The sequence below is a fragment of the Trachurus trachurus genome (genome assembly GCF_905171665.1).
Source record: "Trachurus trachurus genome assembly, chromosome: 16".
Taxonomy (NCBI): domain Eukaryota; kingdom Metazoa; phylum Chordata; class Actinopteri; order Carangiformes; family Carangidae; genus Trachurus; species Trachurus trachurus.
The window spans coordinates 23633116-23650302 of record NC_139902.1 but is presented as its reverse complement, the minus strand read 5'-3'; positions in this window follow the sequence as shown (position 1 = coordinate 23650302).

The following is a 17187-nucleotide window of genomic DNA, read 5'->3' as shown; positions in this document are numbered from 1 at the left end:
TAAGAAACTAGTTTGTTCGTGGTTGTTTTCTTCATGTGCTTTTACTATTAATGAATAAATAATAATAATTAAAAAAACATTCTATAGCATTTGAATGACATCAAGAAGTCAGCGTTACAGGATTTGAAATCTATTATGAATTGAAAAATGAAATAAAAATATTAATGAGCCCCAACTTCAGATCTCTTTTTGACACCTGTGTGTAATATAACACTTTTGTTTAAGTAGAATTTTTGTAAGGAGAAAATTTCTTGAATAAGTAATAAAACGTATTATACGATGAAGCAACAGAGGGTCTGGTAGCTGCTGGGGAAGAGAGATTTTATGTTCCTCCATTTACAGTAGTGGATCCAGTGAGATGTTTGCCGCCCCTTCAGTCTTTCTGTCTCTGTCTCCGTCTCCAGGGAGAAATATTTGCACAGGGAACCCTCCTCTGTATAGTTTCTATGCTCTTCCGTCTTTGTCCCCACTCTGACTTATTTATGGTAACCCGCTAATGAGCTATACAGTCTTTTGTAGCCAGAGACAGCATGTGTAAACATTTAGATTTTCCCCCTCAAGTACACGGCAAGATCCACCAAATTAAAAGGCACAAAGTGAAATGAAATCTCGGAGCGACGTAACACCTGATCAAATACAAGGTTACCCATGCAATGTTTTGTGTTTTGCCGTGTTAATGCCCTATGTTGCTATCAGTCTGGCTTGTGTTTTGGAGGACTGCCAGCCAGTGGAGGAAGAACACCTATTTTGTGGAGAGGTAATTGCTACACAGTAGCCTCTGATTGCCAGGGTCTTTCACTGGGAACGGCCCCGGCTCCCTTTTCACTCGCACCGACAGGCTGATTACAAATCATCTTATTGATTTGATGAGTGCAAGATGTTTGCTAATAACTGTTCTCATACCATCTGTTAATCTTTGTTGTGATTAAAGAGGTAATCCCAATACCCATTATTCCCAATGACAAGAGTGGGGATCGTTCTCTTACACAAGCTTTCGCCCCTCACAGGCCAAGCGGGGCTGGAGGGAGGGTTTGGGGCAGAGGGGTGGGGGTGTACTCGAGGGGTGCAGTACCAAGGATATCAGTGATCTCCGAATGCAATTGAGAAATCTGCTCCACCCTCCACATAACAAATACGATACAAAAAAAAGGAAAAGAAAAGAATTACACCTTTTGCTAAAAATCCATTACCCCGTATAATCACGCAAAATGATTTTTCTTAAATATGATAATAAATCACAGGCTGGATCAATAGCCAGCAGACCAACTGCTCTGCCCTGATAACGTATCAATCAATATTTAGTATTTAGATTTTAATTAATACCTCAGCAGGGCTCGGAGCCTGTGAACACTGAGAGAAATATAATCTGTGATAAAAATGGGCCAAAATAAAGAAACTGATAAAAGCCAACGCTGTTCTCTTAGCATTCCACAGTTGTTCCTTATATCTGTCACTGATCAGTCAATTGCTTAGTTGTGATTAAGAACCCTTCAAAATCAAGCTTGGTGTGTGTTTGTCTCTCTCTTTCTCTTTGTGAGTGTGTGTGTGTGTGTGTGTGTGTGTGTGTGTGTGTGTGTGTGTGTGTGTGTGTGTGTGTGTGTGTGTGTGTGTGTGTGTGTGTGTGTGTGTGTGTGTGTGTGTGTGTGTGTGCAGTGCATAGGGGAGGTATGGATGCGAGTGTTTACATGGTGACGTACTCATCGATCATGCTTTGTAGGGATAAGCCGAGCTTCAGTAGCACCTGCTGCAAACTGTGCATACAGAAGATCACAAATCAGCATCGTGTGCTGGATTACATATAGAAAAGAAAAGCTCATATTGATCTTTAACAGTCATTTGATTTGGACTGAAACTGTTGACACAGGAACACTAGATACCGTCTTAAATTGTCCGTCTTAAATCTAAATGTATTAATCCCACAACCTCCACCTTCCTGCTCAGTGACAGGTTTCTGCTTGTGTCTTAGCTTTTGAAGGTTTCAGTTGAAACGTTCTACTTCTCAGCAACAAACACCAAGGACCTGCAATTAATTGGCTGTTGTACAACTGACAGAAACACTTACTGTAGGCCATAGTCATAGTATCTCAAAAATACACGCAATGGCCCCTCTCTAATCTTTTCTTAAGGTTTTAAATGTTAAACACGCCACTGCCAACTGTTTTTCAATTGGATTGAGTCTAGTGTAATTTGTAAACTGGAATCCTTTTGCCTTATAAAGCGATTAAAATGGATAAATATAGAAACAGATAGGCAGAGTTTGACCATCAGGATCCGCATGTCTGACACAAGATTAATAAAACACATTGATGAGCAGGAGTCAGTGTTAATCCTTCTTTGAACTAGTTCAACTGACTTGTCATGTGGTGACTTTCATCTTTCCACAGGTCCTGTTTTGCTTAAATAATTAAAACATAAGTAAAAGTTGGCCTTTTTATTTATGAACTAGTATCTTACACTTTATGTAACCGTAGTGTCGGTAACTGTACGTGACATTAAATGGAGCTGACTCACTTTTCTTCTGCTTCTTTGCAAATCAGGAAACCTTGTTTCACACCATGTCTTATGCGTTTTTTTACATTAGTATCATGTTGCACCATACGCCCCCCCCGTTCGAGAGGAGACTGAAGGCCGGTGAAGGCCTCTGGCTGAAGGCCATGCTGGGTCCGGGGTCCCTGGACAGTCAAGCTGTGATGTGAGCTAACAGGACATGTGCATGTTACTCAGGGTTACGGTTGGATCTAAGTGTCTCAAGGCTGTCTGCTGTCTAACCCGGGTCAGCAGGATATTAGGCCACCACAAGTGCTGGCCCGAGTGGTTAGTGTGTCTTTTAAGCTGATCCCTGACACACACACTCTCTGTCCAACTGGCACCAACAGGAAGACATATGTAGATGTAATTGATGCTCCGCCCACCAGCTTTACAGAGATAAATAATAAAGGTTAAATTACGTGGGGCGTCTCTTAACTTTAGCAGAAATCCCCTGAAATCCCTAAACTAGCATCACAATCTTGACATAAAAAGAAGACGACGATAAGACGAGGAAGAAATCATTTTCTCACTCTGCAGAGCACAACCATCAAGTGGTGGTTATCAGTATTGAGCTGGCATATCAGCTTAGCTCCGTGGTAAAGCTCACACACCATGAGACTGGACTGGATTGGCCAATCCCTATTAATCCCTTCTTACTGTTAGGTGGACAAGGTGCCAAGGGGGGCCCTGTGCAGGGCTGGCATGGGGTGTTAGTAGAGTGAGTCAGCTGCTGTCGGCATTACTGTAATTGAATTAGTGCATGTGGGGTCGGAGACACTTGTAACAGGTGAGGGCATGTATTGCTCTGCATTAGCTGTCATAATCTTTCATGTGAGGAGGATCTCACAGATGTTGGGTAGTCTGTTGGGTGGCATTCTAACATAGACATTTCTTATAAGCATGTTTCTTGATTTCCTCTCTCTCTATTTTTTTATATTGCGTCCTACAGGGTTAACTTGGATATCAGCTGTGTTGCTTTACACCACTAAAGAAAGACTGTCAGATCTGGTATCCTTCATGTGGAAAGCTATGGAGAATAAAAGATCCAACATTTTTATCCCTTGAAGGGAGGGGGTGATGGAAATGCAGCACACTAATTTTCATGAGAGGCAACAGGATTTATGGGCTTAATTTTGAAGAACACTAACATTTGCAGTACGTCTGGTGTGAGCGTGAGGCTACCAGTTGTCATGGCTACAAACGTTGTAATAGCCTATGTTTCCATTACATATAGCCTAATTAAAGCTGGACTAGTCAATACATTTATAGGAGAGCTTGTAATGATAAACTCAGAGAATGATCATTAACTGTGAAGTTTCTGTCAGCTCTGTGTAGCATTTTTTAGCATGTTTCACTTCATTGTTGTGATTTCATTGTTTTGGCTGAGTCTCACGGCTCTCATCATTACCACTTTTTTTTTTTTTTCCTCCAGCTCAGTAGTGCAACTCTGTGTTAGCTGCTCATCACTTAACAGTTACTGTAATGAATAAAGTTATCAGCTAGCTGGAGATTATCATAGAGCATTCATATCTATAGATATTTTCCCCACAAATATTGGTGGAGACCAAAACACAGCCAAGGAAAGTGGATATCTCATATACTTGCATTAGGTTGACATTTAAATAACCCAAAAGTTTTGCAAAGATGTTTGCAATGTTGATTTTATAAGGGGTTGGAGTTATAGGGCTATTGCAATTTTTTATGTAAGTGGTTGTAAATATGCAAGGCATTGTTGACGGGGCGTATATCTTTGTGCAGGTCATATGACCTGACATTAACTCTCGATGTGTACTAGTATGAGGAAGTAATCTTCCAACAATTTAAGTCTTGTTTGGCTAAGTATTGCATCCACACGTGAGCTGCTGTTAGATCAAGCACTGTGGGTTACCAGCTCAGGCACAAAGGGGAAAATAACACATTTTTCCATTTGCTTCATACACTTTGACAAGAAAATTGAAACGAAAAAGGCAACAATTGTATTGTCACATGGATAAATATATTACATATGATATTTTTTAGCTACAATTGAAAAATTAAGAATAGAAACACAAGAAAAGCAATGGAAATACTGAAATAAAGTTGAAGGTGAGAATGAAGACGGTGGGTGGAAGGGGATGACGGACAGTTACGGAGACAGGGTTGTTAGTTTATGTAGGCTGTGGGCTGAGTCGACTGGAAAATTTTGATCACTTTAATTTACTATATCCAGTGTTGCTTCTCTCCCTGTCCAGCACTTTTATCAAGCCCTGTGAGCCCGTATTGATTTTTTTATTTTCTGCCCAGGATAAGAAGACAGAGAGTTAGGGAGCTCTGGTGAATGGAGAACTTTCCTCAGATTGCTGCTATTCTCCAGCTTATTGCATCCTGTCGTTTGTAGTTTCAGATGATGTCCAGTACGCCACGGCTGCTCCAGCCAATAAACAAGGTGACTAACAATGGAAGAGGGCCAGGAATGAAGAGAGGGAGACAGGCTAACCACCACACACCACACGTAGATAGAAACAAGGGAGGAAGAGGACATTTTATCGCCAGAAGTCGCCTTTGTTTTACGGCTATGTTGAAACTGTTTTTAAAAAGTATGCACCTCCGTGTGCAATTAGATCTGTTTTTACTGGTTTCTATTTTATTATAATATTTTATTAAAAATTTTCTAGGAATATCAAGTTGGGGGTTAAGTCCTATCAGACATATTTTTATTTCTGGAATGAGATTTAGGTCGATTCAATCATCATACTAAATATGAGAGTTGGCTGGAAAATGATGCTGTGTAAATCCAAACCACGATATGATTTTAAGATGAATAGTAATTATCATAATCATGAATAGATATATAAAGCTATGTTTTTCTCTGCAAACAATGGAGAAGAATATGATGTATTATTTTCCCCTTTTCTGTCCCGCAATATGCTTTCATAGAGCTGCCATGTTAGAATTTAAATAGTTATTCTGGGACTGAAGGCAAGAATACTATTTAACATTTTTGTATGTTCTTGTTACTGGTTTTTGTGTGTCTCCCTGAGCAAAATTAATTATCACCTTTGCCCCAAAGAAAATGCAATTAAAAAGTAGAGGTAATGGTTTTTTCTCCAAAATGAAATGTGACAATGGTTTTGTCCCCAATTCATTGCTTTTTTGATAATGTGTGCATCAGACAAATTGTTGTACTATTCCTTAAAAATCTTAATTTTTTTTGGTCCATTTTTTTTTCTTGTGGCTGTGAATTTGCATTTCTCAGTGTTAGGATGAGCGAGTGAGAGAGTGTGTGTTTGAGTATGTGTGTGTGTGTGTGTGTGTGTGTGTTTGAGAGGGAGAGGGGGTAGGGGGTGGGAGAAAGAGAGAGATTAGTGACAGTCTGATAAAAGATGTCTACAAAACCCTAATTAAAATTGAATACCCCTGCAAATGCAAAGCAACATGCAATCTCCAGGTATTTCATTTAGAGCAACTATCTCAGTGCGAGGCTGTTTTTATGTCTTTCTTCATTGCACACAAATAGCTATCCCCACTTTCGTTTTATTTTTCACACTTCCACATCTGCCGCTGTCTTTGTCAAACCTCACAAGTTTGCCCTTCTCTCCCTCCCTTCATGTCAAACACAATGACAAAATAAAAATCAAACTGAGTAACCCGCAGTGTGTTTCTTTCTTTTCTTTTTTTTTTCACCTCCAAAACACTTACAAAGTTCAGTTCATTAAACTGCTGGGAAAAAAAGCATGGTTTAGTAGTGATCTCAGCGTCAATCTGGTGTATTTTGATAACATAATCACACTCGACAAATTAGAAGAAAGTGTTTTGCACAAATGCTGACACTGTTAACACTTTAGCACAGGATTTATACATTTAATTGTAAAAACACTGTTATGTTTCACAAAACTTTGCCGCTTCCTAAAACCATATACTCGAGTGACTATAACATAATATTAGTTCACATAAGAATTCAAAATTTAATGAGTGTTCCCAGAATTTTTTTTTTTTTACATGTTATTCTCATCATGACTGACAGTAATTCTCTGAAAATCGTCGTGCTTCACCTCATTCCTTAAGCCAGACTTTCAACTGAATGTGCATGTTCACTGTTTTGAAATGGATGAGTCTCATCCGGTGACCTTGCTCTTCATAAATCTGCTGCTGTCTTAGTTTGTAAAACAAGAAGAGCGATTGCACTGTACTGTGGAAAAGCATGTTTCAGATCTGACCTGTGTTGTGGCTGGAGTAGCACTTTCACTTCCTGTCTGGACTCAGACTGCCACCCATGTGATCTCACTTAAGAGGAATCTACACACACACACACACACACATACACACACCCGTCAGTGTCATCAGCCAAACGGTGGCTGGTGAAAGCCACCAGTTTACATGAATCAGTCACACTCAACATTTGTTTGGCAACATACAGAGGCTAATATTACAGTTGATATCGGATGTGATCTCACCCTCATATGAATCTGTCTATAAGATTTCTTTATTGTTATCATTATTTTTAATATAACATTTTAATTCTAGGAGTTTGATGTTTTGTATAATGGCGCTTGAAAATGGCTAATGACGTTTGTTTTGTTTTCTGGCAGCGTTGTCTTATATACACTTGGAAAACGTATGAATCATATGAACATAAAATCATGATAAGAGATTAATATTGAATATTGAATAATTGCTCAGTGTACTGTGAATATAACAGGCATCAAATGCATCATATAGAGCATTCCCGAGCACAGGGTGCAGAAACAAATCAAAGGGGACAATTAATTAATACACCAATTAAAAAAAAAAAAAAAAAAAATATATATATATATATATATATATATATATATATATATATATATATATATATATATATATATATATATAATCACAATCCTTAAAATACAAAAAGAGAAAGAAAGATGAAATGCATACATACGTATACATTTTGTAATGACAGAAAAGTAGTTTACAGAAATTTTACTGAAAAACAAACAAACAAAAAGTTATTGGCAGCTTAAAAGCTGCAGCATTGCCCTAAAAAAAAAGAAAAAAAAAAGATATTTTGAACGTTACACACAGAAGCTAACACCTATAATCATTTTTACTTGGCTGCCTGCTGAAAATGCAGGGGAAATTGCTCTGGCCTAAGCAAGCGTTTAGTCATAGGCATATGGTCACTTTGGTACCCTGCCAAAGCTTTGCCCCCTGAGTCACTTTACTGTATGTATTTTTTTGTCATCTGTTCCCAGAACACCAGTTGAATCATACAGCAGATAAATAATCCCCAGTGCAGAGCGTTTAAATTGGTGAGCAAACATGTGTCTGACGCATGTGTTTTCTTTTCCTTTCACCACACAGAGACGCCTCATTTTCCATCTAGACAGGTATTAACTTTGCAGATGATATCTTTTCATGTTAAGTATTGATCCCTGTCATCATTAGCGCATCTAATGATGAGGGTCTTGCTTTGACAATTTTGTCATATCTGCAAGGAGTGACAGTCCCGTGTGTTAAAGACATGTTTACTTCACTGTGGGATCAATAGATGCTGTGTGCCAGCATGAGAAAGTATAGGCCCTTACCAGTGTTATCGATGTATGATGTATCACATTATGAAATATACGTAGGAGGAGGCTGCCCACGAGATTAAGGAGTCCTCATAGATCAATGAAGAGTATGAGCATTAATATAGTGCTGCTCCTCTCCCTCTCTGGACCACCCCAGGTTATTTTTGCTCTCAAGCTGAACACTGATGCACACAACGTGCTTTTGCGTGAACTGGGAGAATTAGATTTTCCTGTTGGTGTTACAATCTAATATCTATCATTGAAAGGATTCTTTTCACTCCTATAGCCAAAGTTCTCTCATTTCAGGCCACCATGGCAGTGAAAATGAAGATTTTAAACTTATTAACATGTTAGGGAAACCCACTCTTTTTTTCACGGTGGTAACAGTGTGTGTATGCGTCATTGTATGTGTGTGTGTGTGTGTTTGTGTGGGACAGCAATCTTGACCTTCAGAGTCAGGGTGGATAAGGCTGTAGCTGCCTCACATTGACAGGAAACGTTCTCTCCTCAAGTGATTTCAATGTTTAATACCGTGCTGAAATGCAGCCGTCTTCCTTCAAGGCTTCACATTAGCCCCTCCTGTAAAAACCTCACAGGAAATGACAAACCTCTGTTTTTGCCCCTTTCCTGTGTTTCCATCTCAAAATGACTCTGCATCATAAACATGATATTTGTATGCCTGGTAATGATTCTGACCACATCCAGTTGACCTCATATATAAACTGAACTCATAAACCTCATTTCCCACGATGCATGTCAGACCTATATGAGCTTCTCATCTGAATATATCCCCACTGCGGGGGGACAACAGAGGCGTGTTGTCATCCAGCTGACCCTTGAAGTGGCCAGATGAAGGGCAGGGAGGAGGAGGGGTGAAGGGTGGAAGGGAAACTTGGGCCAAGGTCAAGAAAGCTAATTTGTTTCCTGCGTCCCCTGCCGTCCCTGAGAGACAGACCACACACTGCCCATAGTCAGGGGCTTTAATGTGGTTGAGGCTGGATAGCATGGGGTTGAGCTCATCAGCTACTGGTTTTTATTTATCGCATGAAGTAAAAATGTATGTGTTATTGTTTCTAAACTCATTATGCAAAAGTATTATATTTAGAGTTGGTTAAGACACCATGTTCTAAAGCATCATACATGAGCACCCTATGTCAATATGACAACTTGAAACAGTGTTAGACACATATTTAAATAATTAACACTTAAAGAACCCACTTTAAAACAAAATGTAAATCTTTAAAGATGACTTATTCCAAATTTAAATCATTTTAAAACAGTCTCCTTCTTGACCATTTCTGTGTGGCCATGGTTTGATTACATTTGAGTGACAGTAAACCAAACAACCACAAGTTATCAGATTCTGATTCAAATGCTGTTCAATCCTGATTGGTTCTAACAGAGCCCTGCCCCCTTCACATCAATGACACAACCTATAAACCAACCCTGACAACCTTGAAACTAGAAGGTTGCAGTCCTATACCAATGCCAAAAAAAAAGGAAAATAAAGCTTGGTCCATGCTAGTGTGGAGCAAAGCTATAGTCAATACTTTTAATAGTCCTGCTGACACACAAGCACACAAGCTAATTTCACAATTGACAAATTGACAATCAAAAATAATCAGAACCTTTTTGATTTGCAAATTACAGTCAAATAATTACATACGAGATGAATTAGATCCTATCAGTTACCTTGGCTTGTGTGAGTAATAATCTGAGGATGTTTATTGCTGCATTATCTTGCAAATTTATCAAATGACCCCACTAGTCACCACTAGTCACCACATTCAGAGTTTAAACTCCAATTAATCATCACATAGCTGGGATTCTAAGTCAAGAGAGAGGTGTCATGCAGGGCAACATCTGATTTTTACATTGTCTTAATGACCTGATGGAACAATGTGTTTAAGACTCACGATAAGGAAGTTAAACTCCTGCTCTATGCTGATGACCTTGTGTTGCTGTAACGCACACACCAAGAACTACAGCAGCACCTGGACCTCCTGGAGCTGCACTGTCAGAGCTAGGCCCCGATAATCAAAGTCAACTTAAGCAAATCGAGATCTTCATAAAGGAGCCCAGATCACAGGAAACCAAATATCAATTAGTAAACACCCATCTAGATCACAACCTATTCTCTGATTCACAGGACAAACAAGAACCCTTTAAATTTTGATTATGTCTAAAATTGAGCTCCTAATTTCAGGCACTACAAACCACTAAACCCCCTAAAGAGTCAGCTGCTCCTCTGACTCACTGATCAAATAACATCCAGTCCTGCTCAACAGTTCAGTTGCTTATCTGGATGGAATAAATGGGTGAATCAAACCAAAGCTCAAAACAAACTTAATTTTCATCTGATCCTGCAGTGGAGACAGATGCAACCTAGAGTGACAGGACAACACATCGTCCGGGGGACAAAAATATCTGTGACAATTACAATATCACTGGAGTGAAGCAGGATAAGAAGGTTCAGAGAGCCAGGTGACAGTGAGGAGTCACAGCAGGTCGCAAACTGAGCGACACGTCATTAAAACCACATCATTGAATGTGACAAGGGATTATCTTTGCATAAACACACACAGAACGCACAAAACAACAAAAGTTCACAGTTTCTTTTTTTTTTTTTATCTTTCTTCCAATTTATTGTTCCTTTTCTCTATTTTTCATGAAGTTTTGGTTATAAGCACTATAGGCTATTTTCCCCCCTCTCATCTCATTAATGGATTGCATTAACCTTGATGATTTGGCGAAATTGTTCACCAGACATTCTAGTCAATAAAGCAAAATGATTTGAAATTGAATTGAATTGAGAGAGAGATGGAGGAGGAGGGAGAGGAGTAACCTTGTTCTAATTTAGGCAGAAAACAGATCATGTTCATTCCCCACAGTGAGTACTGGTGACTTACAGTGTTGAAGTTTGAAGTATTTACTTTTTGTATCAAGTAGCATTACTCATTATGGAAAGCAACCTCACCCAGTTTGATGTAATTTACATTAAATCTGAATGAATAAATACATTATTATTACTGAAGCATCAATGTGTTATAGGTCAAGGAGGAGGTATTTCAAGTGAGATTAATCTAAAACGCTGCCTTTTATGATATATTATCTACTTGTTAAAAAAAAGAAGAAGAAAAAAAGAAGCCAAAATTGTGAAATAAATATTGAGAGAGCTAAAGAGAGAGATATAAAAGAGATAAAAACACAGTTTTTGGCTGAAATTATATTCTGTTACTTCGTACTTCATTTACATTCCCTCACTCTCTGTATTTTGATATTAAGACGTGTGATATAGCAACTGCTGAGATTAAACTACTTTCTGTTAAAAACAAACAAACTTTAAACTGTTTCCAAAGCAGGCTTAACATTAATTTAAAGTTATCACTATTTTTGCTTTGATAAAATTCAAGATGTATGAAACTTTTGCCCATCCGTCAAACGCTTCCTGGATTATACGACACGAGACGTTGTTTTGGCAGCGCAGCTCAGTGTCGGCTCCTTTTAACAGGCAAACTCTAAGAGGAAATGAATGAATTTGCCACCTCAAGGGCACACATGGTACCTCTGTCGATCCTGTAAAGCAGTGGTTAATCACTGTCTGCGTAAAGCTGTAGCCTTCAGTAGGGAAAAGCCATCAGCTATGGAGAGTTTAGATGACTGAGCGGACAGGTTCAACAAAAACCAGACCCTGTAATTCATGGCGCATAAAGTGTGCATATGTTTGAGGGATAAGCATTTATTAATGTCGAAGCAGTTTAACATGTCCAGACAGAGATGTTTGTGATATTTGGGTTATTGCTTTAGTGACTTTGTACATACAGTCGGAGAAGTTTGCCAAGTTTGTGATGGATGAATATATAGATTAATGGACTCAAAGTTACAAAAGAGATCAGTTTTTTTTTCTTTTTAATTAGCACCTGTGAGCTGTTTCCCATTAACACTGTGCACATTAAAAATCCCTCTGCTTTTTCTAATTAAGTAAAGTGGAAACAGATTAGATGGCTTCTTTGAACAAAGGTCAGTGGTTGCACTTTGTCTCGCTCCTCTGTTTGTTTGGCCGGCACCAGGAGAGAGTCTGCCACTTCTTCTCAGAATGTCACTTCACAATCACTGTTTGTTTTACGGAACAGCCATTTCTTACCCCCCGTCTTCATCTCCTCTCAATCTTTTTTTTTTTTTTTTTCACATCGTGATCAATAGATAAAGACGTGCTTCTTGCCACTGTCAGCTTTGTCAGATTTTTTTTTCTTCCTATAAAAGCTAAAAAGTATATTCTGCTCCACAGGTGGGGAGCGGCAGAAGAGACGGTGATGTGATATAGATTTTCTGCTGATATGATTATAAAGCATGAGGAACGTTAGATTAAAGCTGCACTGATGAAAGATAGGCATCAATCAGCCACGTCTCTGGAGAGGCTGCAAAGCATGACATGGTTGTCAAGAAGGAGGAATATGGTGACTCATCCCGACCTAATCTCCCTTTCCTGGCCAATTGATTGGACTTTCATATCCATTAGTGCAGCTTTCATAGCAGCTGTAATGAATGGCCAGACTACAGACATACTTCAAGACCCAACTTGTCTCTTAGACAGAAAATAAAGCAGATCTGGTGTGATTCACACAGGTATTATGAACCTCCCAAAGTGGAGTCTGGAGACTTTTATTCCCGTAATGATCTTGCTGTGTGGTCATTTGATGCATTCATGAGTGCGTGTAGATGCATGTTTCAGTAAATCGTTACGTACAGTAACATTTTTATGATCATGAATAGTTGTAGTCATTGAAATTACATGTTGACTCACACCTCTGTTTTTTGTCAACTGTAGTTTTGCAACTAATTATATTATAAACACAGTTATATTATATGTAGACAATTATATAGAGATCGATGGCTGTAATATTTCTTCTGCTGAAATTTTTCTACTGTATTACGTGTTAATGTTTTCTCCCTTGGAAAATGTCTCAGTTCAGTCAAAAGTTGGTGAAATGTGATGAGAGCAACAAAGTGGAAAAGCCTGATGAGAAGTGTCATTTAAATTATTTTATTCTGAGTGTGTCTTGCCATTTTGACACAGTTCAGACACTATATGAGCAACTGCTCCAGAGGTCAGGTGAACAGGGTGAATCTGCAGTAACGCAGACACTTTTGGGACAATGAGCAGGCAACACTCAGACCCCCCCCACCTCCCCATCCCTCCACCACTACTCTCCTCTCCTCCAGATTTTAAAACATGATTCATCTCAGTGGGATTCTTATAGGTACACTGTGGTATGATTATCACCAACACATTCTTTCAGCCTGAATGCCCTCCACAACACCTTTGTTGAACAAAAAAAATAACAACAACAAAAAAACCCCATCAGAGTTACGCATGAGAAGAAGCTGACAAAGAGAGCCAGACGGGAAGGAGAGAACGACAGAATTTAATAAAGTTCAACAAGGCAGAAAGGATTGCACAAGCAGTGAATAGCGATTCTGCTTTTTTCTCCTCCTTTACAACTTCTGCCTACTTAAACACTTTTACACCCCATCCTTTTATCTGCATCTGTATTCACACAGAGAGAGGAATAGCTGGACACAGAGGGAGACGCTCATTCTGTTTTTTATTTGAATGTTGACCGAGGATGGCCACCATCTGTGCAAACTGTCTTGACTCTACGACTCTTGCTGCATCTCCAGCCATAAATATCAAACGGAGCTGCACTCCGCAGATGATTCACACGTTGCAATTTATTCTCTTGCCTCTGTTTTTGCCACTATTTAGGCTTTTATCGCTATTCTCTTAAGCTGACACAAACACAAGCACTATATCATTTTCAGCAAACAGTGATTTCTGTCTAACATCATCTCACACCCTCCTGTCCCATTTACTGTGGCATCTGGTGCCTTTGTTTTTCTTATTCCTCGTCATAAAGAAAACCTCTTCAGTCTTTCCAGAAACCCAGCCTACACTTATCTCTTGCTGGGAACTTTTTTCCCCGGTCACTGAAAAGCCTTCCACTAAGCTCAAACACACGAGGGGAGTGGTGGAAATGGGGTAGATGACATTGTTTTCAGTGATATGGGTGTACGGCTTAAAGACAAAAGTGTTGGTTGAATGTTGTCATGTCAATAAGCCATCAGTCGCGCCGCTAACAATAAGTTAATGATTCCCCAGCAGTAATACATTTATGAATAGAGAAGTGTCTTCTTTGGCCCAGCGGGTGTGCCCATTAAAACAGAGCATGAACAAAATAATTGTGATTTGCAGATAAAATCCACTTTAGAATGGGATTCCGACTGAGGAATTGTTGAAAGAGGTGTAATTTTCCACTAAAACGTGACACACACTCACAGGAGCCCTGCTAATCAACTTGAGTATGTGTGTGTGTGTGTGTGTGTGTGTGTGTGTGTGTGTGTGTGTGTGTGTGTGTGTGTGTGTGTGTGTGTGAGTGTTTCAAAGTCTGCATCTTTGTATAAAAAAATCATGATAAAATGTATTTAGTAAGGTACAATTTCTTTGTTTAAGGCAAAGATGTTGTGATTTTTTTCCTCATATAATTGCTTGCTTGACCTTCGCTGTAACACAACACTTATTCTACTTTGAATGAATAGTTTTTTGTTTTTTTTTCCTTTTTCGAAATATTCATGACAAAGACTCAACTCTGCCGTTCGTGTTTTGGTTTCTTTTCCAACAAACCAGTTTGTATGGAACAGCTTAAAAAATATAGGAGTTTCACAGTTTCACGCCTGATTGCAAGATATCAGTACAGAAGTTACATCAGGTTCAAAAGCAGTACCACTAAGCATGGCAATTAGATGTTTTTGAATAAAAAGATGCACTGCTCCAAATACTTGAATTTTGCACAATGATTCTAAAGGGTCATTAATTCATCACTGGGCAGAAAATAAGAAAAATTAAGTTGTTAAATATCAAAATATGATTTTTTTCTCTTTGTTTTGAAAACCCACAGCTGTGTTTTAATATAAACCGATGTGTGATACAGCGTTAATTTTTTAACAAAATGTTTACGTTCAAGAGACAAAGCCCTCTAGTGGCAGCAGTAAGAATGACAGCAGTAAAAGAGGAAGTCAGGTGACACAGTTTCATAGCAACAAAGACCACTTTAAGAGGGGATCAGGGCCACTGAGTTTTAACGTTTGAGACCGCTGCTTGATTCCTGTTTTACGCTAGCAGTCAATGTTGTTTCTTAAACATGACCACAACCACGTTAACCCAGAGAAAGTAGCCAATATGGTGCACAGGCAAACAAGAGTGTGGGAACCACCTCACTCAACAATCTCTCTACATTGTAAATGTATTTCTATACACCTTTTTTATTTCATTTTTACATTTGCACATAAAAAAAACAGATGTTCAGTATTTAGTGTCTGTTACTCTTTATACATGCTGTTTACCTCACTGCATTCAGTTCCTTGTGTAGTGTACATTCATACACTCAAAGTTGCTTTACTTTTTCCATTTCAAAAAAAATTGTGCCACAGGTGGATGGAAACCTACGGAAGCGCATTGCATTCACTTGATAAAATAAAATTTAGACACCTTATCTCGTAATTACGAGATCTTTTCTCGTAATTACGAGATCCTGATGTCGTAATTATGAGATCCTGATGTCGTAATTATGAGATCCTGATGTCGTAATTACGAGAAAAGATCTCGTAATTACGAGATAAAGAAAAAGGAAATGTCTATAAATCCGCTCTTGTTGTCTTAATAGATGAATGCTACGGTGGTGCAGTGGTTAGAGCAGTTGCTACCCTTACAGGAAACCGAGGATCGAATCCTGGGTGGAGCACATCGTTCTCGTTTTGTATATTAGGCCACTGTAGCCTACATTATTAGACAGCGGGGGACACACCGGCCCACGTAACCGATTGTGCCGTTCATACACACCAAAGACCCCGGTGCCTGGCCGCCGCCGCCGCTGCTCTAGTGGCGGCCGGGCACCGGGGTCTGTGGAGCGGGTTCATGAAGCCTGGTTGTCCCGACATGACTCAACTCACAACACTGTAACGTTATGTTGTGTGTCTTGTAGCCGAAAAGTAGGCTACAAGACACACAACATAACGTGACAGCCGCAGTGTTGTGAGTGAGTCATGTCGGGACAACCAGGCTTCATGAACCCGCTCCACAGACCCCGGTGCCAGGCCGCCGCTGCTGCTGCTGCTGCTGCTGCTCCGGAGGGGAAGGCGAAGCTCACTGCCAGGATCACCGCCGGCGGCGGCCGGGCTCACACCCGGGGAAGGCGATCCTGGCAGTGAGGGTGTGTGAGCCCGGCACCGCCGCCGCTGGGGGCGGCCAGGCGGTGGAGGCGATCAGTGAGCTTCGCCTTCCCCACCCAGGGAAGGCCATCCTGGCAGTTAAGAGGAGAAACTTTCAGGTTCAGGAGCAGCGGAGCGGCTCGCGGCTGCAGCTCAGTTCACTTCACACACTGAGAATGGAGTTTGTTTTCTTCTGGTAGACGTAAACACGTAACACGTGTACCCCCTGTCCAATCAGAACGCTTCCCGACCCCCAGACGTTAAGCAGAATTAAATAAAGGCGATTTAATGTGTTTTCCATGTTAACCCCAATTCTGAATTATTATTTCCATGTAAACTCGAAGGAGAATGTTTTAATTTCAAACTATTTAATTCAGAATAATTAATTCCGAATTAAAAAACATCATGTAAACGATAAGCCCCACCATGGGATTCGATCCTCAGTCTCCCGTGTGAGAGGTAACTGCTCTATCCACTGTACTACCATGGACCATCAATTCTGACTGAGACAAGAGCGGACTTATAGACATTCCTTTTTCTCTATCTCATAATTACGAGATCAGGATCTCATAATTACGAGAAAAGATCTCGTAATTACGACATCAGGATCTCATAATTACGAGAAAAGATCTCGTAATTACGACATCAGGATCTCGTAATTACGAGAAAAGATCTCGTAATTACGAGATAAGGTGTCTAAATTTTATTTTATCAAGTGAATGCAATGCGCTTCCGTAGAAACCTGACGAGTGCCACCCCCTTTTCTCGGAGACAGTTGTTGCATCATGGACATTCTGATTGTTCTCATACATGTCTGATATTTTTAGAGCTGGCTGTCTGCTGCAGTAAGTTGTCGATTCCT